Below are 10,894 nucleotides of genomic sequence, written 5' to 3'. Positions count from 1 at the left end.
GAGACTGAGAGGCTCCTGTATCAGACACCGTGTTTCGGAGAAGGACATGGCACATAGTACATTCCAGTCTGTAATCCACTCCTGGGCATCCGACTGTCCTTGGGGGTGTTCAGAACCAACAATCGAACAGGGAATCAAAGCAGAGAGAATCAAGTAAAGAATTTTGGACACACACAGACATGGTTTTGGTCTCTCTCACATACACACTGTCACACTCACGGACACACATCCATGCACACATATACAAGTGGTCACTTTCACACATATGCGCACGTACACACACACGCACCCACCTATCTTGGTGTTGAATTTGTGGATGAGTTCAATTCCTGTTGAGAATGTTGAGACAGTGATATATTGATCCTGTTGTACCACAGACAATAATTCACGACTGTATCTCCTGTGTTCACATCCAAATCATTTACATAAATGACAAAAAGCAGTGGACCGATCCTTGCAGCACACTACTGGTCACAGGCCTCCAGTCTGAAAAATAACCATCCACCACCACCCTCTGTCTTCTACCTTTGAGCCAATTCTGTATCAAAATGGCTGGTTCTCCTTGTATTCCATGAGATAGACAATAGACAATAGACAATAGGTGCAGGAGTAGGCCATTCAGCCCTTCGAGCCTGCACCGCCTTTCAATATGATCATGGCTGATCATTCCTAATCAGTATCCTCTTCCTGCCTTATCTCCATAACCCAAGATCTAACCTTGCCAACCAGTCTACCATGAAGAACCTTGTGGAACGCCTTACTGAAGTCCAAATAGATCACGTCCAAAGTTCTATCCACATCAGTCCACTTTGTTACTTGTTCAAAAGGCTTAATCAAATTGGTGTGACATGATTTACCACACACAAAGCCATGTTGACTATCCCTAATCAGTCCTTGCCTGTCCAAATACATGGAAATCCTGTCCCTCAGGATTCCCTCAAACAACTTGCCCACTGTTGATATCAGGCTCACCAGGTTATTGTTCTGTAACTTTTCCTTACCACCTTTCTTAAATAGTGCCACCACACTAGTCAACCTCCAGTCTTCCGGCACCTCACCAGTGACTATCAATGACACAAATATCTCAGCAAGGAGCTCAGCAATCACTTTCCTAACTTCCTGCACCGGTCTAAGGTACATCTGATCTGCTCCTGGGGATTTATCCACTCCCTCTATAATATGGTCATTTTCAAGATGCCACCATTTATTTCCCCACATTATGTATCTTTGATTCTCTCTCTCTAGTAAATGCTGATGCAAAATACTCGATCAGTATCTCCCCATGTCCTGCGGTTCCACACGGAGGATGCTTTGCTGATCGTTAAAGGGCTTTATTCGCTCCCTAGTTATGCTTGCTTCAATTCTGTAACTCACTCTCAGTACCTGTTATTGCACATATAAACCATCTGCGATCCCTTGGTTAGATTCCAGTCTGTAACTCGCTTTCGGATAGATGTTATTCCATATATAAACCAGTCCAAACCACTTAATTAGATCCCAATTTGCAACTCACTCCTAGGTGTCCGTTATTCTGTATATAAACCACCCTAAACTCCTCGATCAGATTCCAGTCTGTAACTCACTCCGGGGTATCTGTTATTCCATCTCTAAACCACCCCAAACACCTTGATTAGATTCTTGTTTGTAACGCACTCTGTGGTATCTCTTATTCAACATAAGAGCACACCGAACCCTTCAATTATATTTCAGATTTCAAGCTACATGATCTCGCCAGGATGTGTGTGTGTGTGTGTGTGTGTTTGTTTATTTTAATGATTCCAGCCTCTGTTTAATAAGCGTATTATGATTTGTTTGAATTTTGATGTTGCTGTGGTGGTATGCATTGCATTGGGGATGAGGAAAGAAGGATGCTTTTAAACCTGGCATCTTGCTGTACACTTTTGCATCAATGTAATCTTGCTCCCCCCTTTCAACTAATCTTATCTGTCTTTTATCCAGAGGAGCCTTTGTTGGGAGAACTGCAAAGTGAACATTCAAAATAATTGGGGCCAAGAAAGTCTTGGACATGAGGGGGAACATGGGCATGAGGCCTGAGGCCTGTTGGCCAGGCTGCACCCGTTGGGGCCCAGGTGAGTGGTGGTCTGTTTATCATCCCGAGGTTTCATCTCCTCTTGGGGACATGGGGCTGGGTTTGTAGGGGCTTCTGGTTAACGGAGTCCAGTCAGACTGCGGCCCTGTCAATTTTAAAACAGGTCTGAAGCCTGGGGTTAAAGTAACCAGGGCCCTGGGATTGTGACACATACAGGCTAACCCCCAGGATGTGGGAGGCAAGATTCCCCGAGGAGGGAATTAATACCTTAAATGAGAAACTCTCTCCAAAGTTTCATTCTAATGTCAGAGTAAAGTGAGAAATGTATAGGCCCGGGGGATAAAATGTGCTAATCGTGGAAATAAGACACAGGCTGGACATTTCAATTCAATTCACTGAGTGTCTGGGGGAGTTTGGTCTCTCTCTGTTTTTCTCTCCCGTTTTCTTACGTTGTGTTTTCAAACAAACAAAACCATCCCACACGTTGTTATTTTAACTGGTGGGGGGAATAATGATTACAGTGTACAGGATTAAATCAGAGACAGACAGACAGGGAGAGATATGACAGATGGATAGAGAGCGAAAGGGGAAACCGAATGAGAGAGTGAGGGGGGACAGAACAAGAAAGAGGAAGGGGGAACAGAGGAGAAAGAGGGAAATGTTTGTAATTTGCCCCTCTGTGTCATTCTGGAGACAGAATTGAACCCTTAACCAATATCAGTGACACACACGCACTGTCTGTGGTTACACTGTTGCTTGTGGGATCTTGCTGTCCATGTTTATTAATGATTCTAACCTCTGTTCAATTGCTCTATGGTAATTTTTTTAATTTTGTTGTTGCTGCAATGTTATGCAATGCATTAATTATGCAATAATTAAACTGAACCAGTGTCACAGGGTAAAGTTTGAGATTGTGGAAGGCAGAGAACAGTGGGATCTTGCTGTGCTTTCCATGCTATTATTGTATTTTATTTCAAATCAATGTTTATTTCTCTGCCTGTCCCCATCCCCACATCCCCACCCTCTCCAACCACCGATTAGGAGATTGGATCCGGGAGCTGAAACTTGGGATGGTGCAGACACAGCTGGACCCAAATTCTTCTGCCCTGAGAAATTATCACAGAAGAGCTGGAACCGGAGAGAGAGAGAGGGAAAGAGAAAGAGGAGAGAGAATAATCAGAAACTGTCCCTTCGCTTTGTCATTTATTTGCACGTGCACGTACACACACACACACACACACACACACACACACACGCACACACACACACACACACACACACACACACACACACACACACACACACACACACACACACACACACACACACACACACACACACACACACACACACACACACACACACACACACACACACACACACACACACACTATATGGTTCAGGCTGTCTCTGGGATTGTTACCACAAGCGGTCAGTTCTGGGCTGTTGAGGGGGGAACAAAGGAACAAGAAGATTGAGAGGGAGCTGCTGCACAGTCTGATCCCACAGATGTCACCATCTCCTTCTCTCACTGCAGCTCCCACCCTCTACATCAGTGTTCCCAGCTCTCTCTGTCTTTGTACGTCCCACATCTTTCTTTCAATCCCCATCATTCCCATCTCCGTCCTGTTCACATTCCCCTGTAGATTCTCTTCCTTCAACTCTCTGGGTCCTCCCCCTTTCTTGGAACTGTTCAATTGTGCAATCTCCAACCTCCCTGCTCACCCCTCCCCACAACCTTCTCTCTCTCTCCATCAGCCCTGGGGGATCTTGCGATTCCTGGCTGAGGATCATTCTATCTGTCGAATACCATCACCCCCACCTTCACTAGCTGTCTGTTGTAGCTCTCTCTCTCTCTGTCTCTCTCTCTCTCTCAATGGCTGCCCTTTCTCATCCACTTGTCTGTATTCCAATTACGTCCCTGGGAGTCTGTGTGCCTCTTTCATTCCCTGGGGTCTTTCTCTGTCTTATGTTGTCTCTTTCTGGGTGTTTCTCACGCCTTCTCTCTTTCACACTCTGGTTTCACACTCTGCCTCTCCTTCTGTCCCTCTCACTCAGCAGTTTTCTCTCTTCCTATGACTGTCTGTCTGTCTCTCTTGTGTCTGTCCCTCCCTCTCTGTCCCTCATTTAGCTCGCATTCTCTCCCCCTGCCCTATCTGTCCCTCCTTCCCTGCCTCCCTAACTGTTCCACTTTTCTTGTCCGTGGGGTAAAGTTGGACTCAGTGCCACTTCGTGCTGCACATACTGTCAGCACAGTGGGATCTTGCTGTTCCCTGTGTCTCCCATTGTTGCCCAACTGGTGGGTGGGGGTGGGGGGGTGAGGAGATAAAGTGCCTTTCTCACTCAACTAGGGGTAGGGGAGTCCAGGTGAAAGCCTGGGATCTTGCTGTGCATGAAGACACACACAGTTGAAAGGCCAGTCAGTCAGTCAGTGTGCATACACCCTCTGCCCCCACTGCCTTCAGCTCAGGGGCCAGGGCTCAGGGGGGATGGGGTGGTGATGAGGGGGAGTTTTTGTACATGATGGAGACACAGAGGGGGATTTTATAACCAGTGAATAGAAGGCAGAGTGGAATTGAAGAGGGGTAATTTTGGGGAAGTGGCAATTGGACCAGGACAAGGTGGGGACCAAAATGTTTGGGGGGGATGTGCAAGAGTTGGGTGGTGACAGAAATCCTATGGGTGGGCAGAGGCTGGGAAATGGGGATGGGGGTCACAAGTTGCTTAATTGGGGCAGGTTTAAAACCTGGGGAGGGCATTAAAGTGGAGGGGGACAAAATGAGGGCAATTATGTTCTTGTTCCTCCCCCCAACTATTTTGGCTACCCCAGTTCTGAGCACAATTGGCAGGGGGCAGTCTGTAACTCCCCTCCCGGGTATCAGTTATTGTGGATATAATCTTCATCCAGAACCAAAACTTGGGAAAGGGCAGAAAAACAGAGGGGGGGGGGGGGGGGGGGGGTAGAAAATGAGGGCAACTGTGTCAGGGTAAATAGGGTCATTTGTGGTGTGGGAGTCCAGAACTAGAGGGCGTAAGTTCAGGGGGAAGAGCGAAACATTTAAAATGGACCTAAGTGACAACATCGTGGCGGTGCGTGTATGGAATGAGCTGCCAGAGGATGTGGTGGAGGCCGGTACAATTGCAACATTTAAGAGGGGCATTTGGATGGGTGTATGAACAGGAAAGGTTTAGAGGGATATGGGTAAAGTGTGGAGAAATGGGGCTAAGTTAGCGAAGGATATCTGGTCAGTGTGGATGAGTCGGTCGAAAGGGTCTATTTCGGTGCCGTACATCTCTCAGACTGTCTCACTGCCTGGTGAGCTCGACATGATATGTCAATATTTCGATGCAGCGCGTTGGGTTTTTGGTTCATACTTGAATGGCAACGTACAAGTTATTATAGTTTCCCAAACCGTTTCAGTCAAAGCGAACTAAAATTGAATGGTTCCACGAGGACTTGAAGCCAGGACCTTCGGCATGTAAAGCAGACGTGATAACCACGATATTATGGAGGCAACGCCTATACAGTGCTGGCCCCGAAACACTGGTGTCTGTATTGGAGTTGCTTTCGAACCAGAGGGTTTCTGAGTACCGCCCCTTCTTCAGTTCACTCACTGTCCTTCCTGCGGGTTCAACTAAACCTGTTGGACAATAACCCGGCGTGGTGTGATTTTTGACTTTGTCCAGCCCAGTCCAACAGCGGCGCTTCCACCTCATGTGTTTTGCTTGAGATGTTCTGTTGCAGCCATTTGGAAAATGGATGTCCCCCCCGACCCCCACCCCCACCGAGAGCGGGTTGTAGTGAATTGCAATTTGCGATTTGTGACGAAGTCTCACTGGGCTGGAAACATTAACCGTTGTGGGAGTAGGGGTAAGTAGTGAGAAAGGAACTCGGTGCGACAAACCAATGAGATAAAAACAATGACTGCAGATGCCGGAAACCAGATTCTGGATTAGTGGTGCTGGAAGAGCACAGCAGTTCAGGCAGCATCCGAGGAGCAGCGAAATCGACGTTTCGGGCAAAAGCCCATCATCAGGAATAAAGGCAGAGAGCCTGAAGGGTGGAGAGATAAGCTCGAGGTGGGTGGGGGTGGGGAGAAAGTAGCATGGAGTACAATAGGTGAGGGAGGGGATGAAGGTGATAGGACAGGGAGGAGAGGGTGGAGTGGATAGGTGGAAAAGGAGATAGGCAGGTAGGACAAGTCATGGGGACAGTGCTGAGCTGGAAGTTTGGAACTAGGGTGAGGTGGGGGAAGGGGAAATGAGGAAGCTGTTGAAGTCCACATTGATGCCCTGGGATTGAAGTGTTCCCAGGCGGAAGATGAGGCGTTTTTCCTCCAGGCGTCTGGTGGTGAGGGAGCGGCGGTGAAGGAGGCCCAGGACCTCCATGTCCTTGGCAGAGTGGGAGGGGGAGTTGAAATGTTGGGCTACGGGGCGGTTTGGTTGATTGGTGCGGGTGTCCCAGAGATGTTCTCGAAAGCGCTCTGCCAGGAGGCGTGAAGTGAGTCAGTGCAATAATCTCTTTTTACCAGTGTGTGTCACTGCATTCCGCAAACGAACAGAGCCCGGATAGCTCAGTCGGTAGAGCATCAGACTTTTAATCTGAGGGTCCAGGGTTCAAGTCCCTGTTCGGGCGTTGCTTTTAAAGCGGATTTCCATGTTCTGTGAACAAACAATCAATGCGTGGCAGGTTTAAACCTGATTTGTTTCAAGTCTCGAAAGACAAAACAGCAGGCCAGCTGAGCTCGAACTCATTCTTAGTGACACTCCCACAGGTTAAAATGTTTCAATTCCTTCTGTAGTACTTATTTAGGAGAGTTGAAGTGTTATTTTTGGGCTTGGACTGTGGAGAGTGTTTGGAAATGGCTGTATTACAGAAACACGCTAGACAGAGTGGATAAAAGCCGAAAGAAATGAGGATGATGGCAATCAGAAACAACATCATAAATCGCTGGAAAAGCTGAGCAACTCTGGTAGCATCTGTGGAGAGAAATCAGTTACCCCTTCAGGTCAAGTGATTCTTGGGGCCCAGGTGAGTGGTGGTCTGTTTATTATCCCGAGGTTTCATCTCCTCTTGGGGAGGTGGGGCCTGGTTTGTAGGGGCTTCTGGTTAACTGGGTCCAGTCAGACTGCGGCCCTGTCAATTTTAAAACAGGTTTGAAGCCTGGGGTTAAAGTAACCAGGGCCCTGGGATTGTGACGCATACAGGTTAACGCTCAGGATGTGGGAGGCAGGACTCCCCGAGGAAGGAATTAATACCTTAAATGAGAAACTCCCTCCAAAGTCGGCATTCTGATGTCAGAGTGAAGTGAGAAGTGTATAGGCCTGGGGGATAAAATGTGATAATCGTGGAACTAAGACCATTTCAATTCAATTCAATGAGTGTCTGGGGGAGTTCGGTCTTTCTCTGTCTTTCCCTCCCATTTTCTTTTGTTGAGTTTTCAAACAAACAAAACCATCACACAGGTAAGTAGACAAGGTCTTTTCCCTCTGGTGTGGGAGTCCAGAACTGGAAGTCATAAGTTCAGGGGGAGAGGGAAAAATTTACAAGGGACGTAAGCGGCCAAGTTTTCACATCGAGGGTGGTGCGCGTATGGAATGAGCTGCCAGAGGAAGTGGTGGAGGCTGGTACAATTACAACAATTCAAAGGCTTCCACATAGGTATATGAACGAGAAGGATTTTGAGGGTAAAGTGTGGAGAAATGGGGCTAAATTAGCGAAGGATATCTGGTCAGTGTGGATGAGTTGGACGAAAGGGTCTATTTCGGTGCCGTACATCTCTAAGACTGTCTCACTGCCTGGTGAGCTCGACATAATATGTCAATATTTCGATTCAGCGCATTGGATTTTTGGTTCATACTTGAATGGCAACATGCACGTTATCACAATTTCCCAACCCATTTCAGTCCAAGTGCACCAAAACTTGATGGTACTACTGGCGTTCAAACCTTAAATACCTTCTGCGTGTAAAGCCGACATGGTGACCACTACACTAGGGGACCAAAGGCCACGTGTCTGCTCACCCCCCCCCCCCCGAAAAACTGGTGTCTGTATTGGAGTTGGTTTAGAACCAGACGGTTTTTGAGTAACGCCCCTTCTTCAATTTGCTCACTGTCCTTCCTGTGGGTTCTAATATACCTGTTGGACAATAACCCAGCGTGGTGTGATTTTTGACTTTGTCCAGCCCAGTCCAACAGCGGTGCATATACTTCATGTGTTTTGCTTGAGACATTTTGTTGCAGGGATTTGGAACGTGAAAAGTCTCAGCAGGTCTGACAGCATCTGTAAGCAGAGAAAAGAGCTGACGTTTTGAGTCAGACTGACCCTTTGTCAAAGCTCCGAAGACACTCACTAAGGAAGGAAATATGGCTGTGGAAGCGAGCCTTATTAAATACCTTGTCTAACACTGAGAGAGAAAAGGAAAGCAGTGAAGGTGGACAGGGGGAGAGAGAGAGACAAACGAAAATCCTGTCGGAGAGAAGAGCAATACTTCTTCAGCGTAGGCATTCCTGGAAGAGTGGTGGCAGTGGGTTAAACACTGAATAAAAGCAAATTACTGTGGATGCTGGAACTGAAACCAAAAGAGTAAATGCTCAAAAATCTCAGCAGGTCTGGCAGCATCTGTAAGGAGAGAAAAGAGCTGACGTCAGCTCTTTTCTCTCCTTACAGATGCTGCCAGACCTGCTGAGATTTTCCAGCATTTTCTCTTTTGGTTTCAAAATTCCAGCATCCGCAGTAATTTGCTTTTATTTGGGAAATGGAGTTTAAAGCTAATTCCTTTCAATTCTCGAAAGACAAAACAGCAGGCCAGCTGAGCTCGAACTCATTCTCAATAACGTCCACATAAGGCTCCCACAGGTTAAAATGTTTCAATTCCTTCCATCATATTTATTTGAGAGAGTTGAAGTGTTATTTTGTTCTGTGGATATTGTGTGCCAATGGCTGTGTTACAGAAATACACTGGATCCAGTGGATAAAAGCCAAAAGAAATGCAGATGATGGCAATCAGAAACAACATCAGAAATTGCTGGGAGTGTGAGCATCTCTGCTAGTATCTGTGGAGAGAAATCAGAGTTACCCCTTCGGGTCAAGTGTTTCTTTCTCAAGAGTTTGAGCGAGATTTCTTTGTACTTTCGTGTCATACAATAGAATTATAGAACCGCACCGGTGCGGAAACAGGCCCCTTGGCCCAACAGGTTCACACCGACCCTCCAAGAGTAAACTACACAGACTCATCCCCCTACTCTATTACTCTACATTTACCCCAGATGAATGCACCTCACCTGCACATGACATGAAATTTAGCATAGCCAATTGACAATCTTTGGATTGTGGGAGGAAGCCTGTGCAGACTCAGGGAGAATTGGCAAACTCCACACAGATAATTGCCTGAGACTGTAATTGAACCCGGATCCTTGGCACAGTGAGGCAGCAGTGCTGACCAATGAACCACTATGCCGTAGCTTGTAAAGTCATAAGAAATAGGAACACGAGTAGACCAGTTGTCCCCTTCAGGTTGTTTGCCATTCAAGAATTATATGCTTGACCCGTACAATGATCCACAGCCTTAACTCCACTTCCCTCAAGTTAGTTTTTGCCTTTAAAATAATCGTGTTTTTCTTATCCCTTCCAAAATGAACGACTTTTTTTTATGAACAGATTAGACACTGACGAAGATCGAAATGTGAACCTTTCAGATCTGCGAGAAAGAGTCCCGCCTTCCTGACCCGTCTCTGAGTGTCCTTGGTTTAGGTTCCGGTTATGGTTGTGTTTTCAAAGCCTTTCAAATTTTCCCAGTCTTAAGAAAAGCAAGATCATGGTTGTTCCAGCTGAAACGTTTATGCGCTGCGTCGAGCAAATTGTTAGTGTCATGGGTTCACAGCTTTGTACAGGATGGAATCAGACCCTTTGGTCCAACAAGGTCATTCTGACTCGATATCATAACTTAATCTCGGCCTACGTGCCAGCACGTGGACCGTATCCCTCTAAACCCTTCCTATCCATGCACCCATCACAATGCCTTTTAAATAATGTAACTGAACCAGCCTCCACCACTTGCTCTGGCAGCTCATTCTCATACACACACCATTCTCTGCGGGAAAAAAATGTTCCTCGGGTCCTTTTTAAATCTTGCCCTTTTCACCTAATTTTATGTCCTTTAGCTCTGGACGCCCCCACCCCAGGGAAAATACCTTGTATATTTGCCCTATCCATGCCCCTCGTGATTTTATAAACCTCTGTGAGGTCACCTCTCAGCCTCAGACACTCCAGAGAAAACAGCTCCAGCCTTTTCAGCCTCTTCTTGTAGCTCAAACCCTCGAACCCAGGCCACGTTCTTGCAAATCTTTTCTGAGCCCTTTCAAGTTTCATTTCATTCTTCCGACAGGAGGGAAACCTGATTTGCACAAAACGTTCCAAAAGTGGCCGAACCAATATCACGTACAACTGTACAACATGACCTCCCAACTCCTATACTCAACACTTTGAAAAACAAAGGCAAGCATTCCAAACGCCTTCTTGACTATCCTAGCTACCTGCTGCTCCACATTCAAGTAACAAGAGCCTGCACTGCAAGGTACATTTGTTCAGCAACACTCCCCACCATTTTTCCATTTAGTGCACAATGTCTAATCTCATTGCCAACAACGTTGGCTATCAAAATTCTTTTTACTTCAGCTTTGAACACATTAATCACTGATATCCTACTCACGCAACACTACAGCACAGCAACAGGCCCTTCGGCCCACCATCCTTGAGCCAAACATGATGACATTTGAAACTAACCGTACCTGCCTACACACAGTATCTCTATTCTCTGCCTCGTCATGCGTCTGTCTAAACGC

The 10,894-nt window shown here is 46.6% G+C and overlaps 1 non-coding gene across 1 annotated transcript; it reads left to right on the top strand.

Moving 5' to 3' along the window:
* The first annotated feature begins 6,613 nt into the window (after positions 1-6,613).
* trnak-uuu (transfer RNA lysine (anticodon UUU)) lies at positions 6,614-6,686 on the top strand. Its single transcript has one exon. It is a non-coding gene; the product is annotated as a tRNA-Lys (tRNA).
* The last annotated feature ends 4,208 nt before the right edge of the window (positions 6,687-10,894 follow it).

The sequence above is a fragment of the Chiloscyllium plagiosum genome, unplaced genomic scaffold, assembly GCF_037043375.1.
Source record: "Chiloscyllium plagiosum isolate Xiang-an unplaced genomic scaffold, Cpla_swu_hap1 HiC_scaffold_40, whole genome shotgun sequence".
NCBI classification, from domain to species: domain Eukaryota; kingdom Metazoa; phylum Chordata; class Chondrichthyes; order Orectolobiformes; family Hemiscylliidae; genus Chiloscyllium; species Chiloscyllium plagiosum.
The sequence above is the reverse complement of the archived record's forward strand: the minus strand, read 5'-3'. Positions and strand labels throughout refer to the sequence as shown.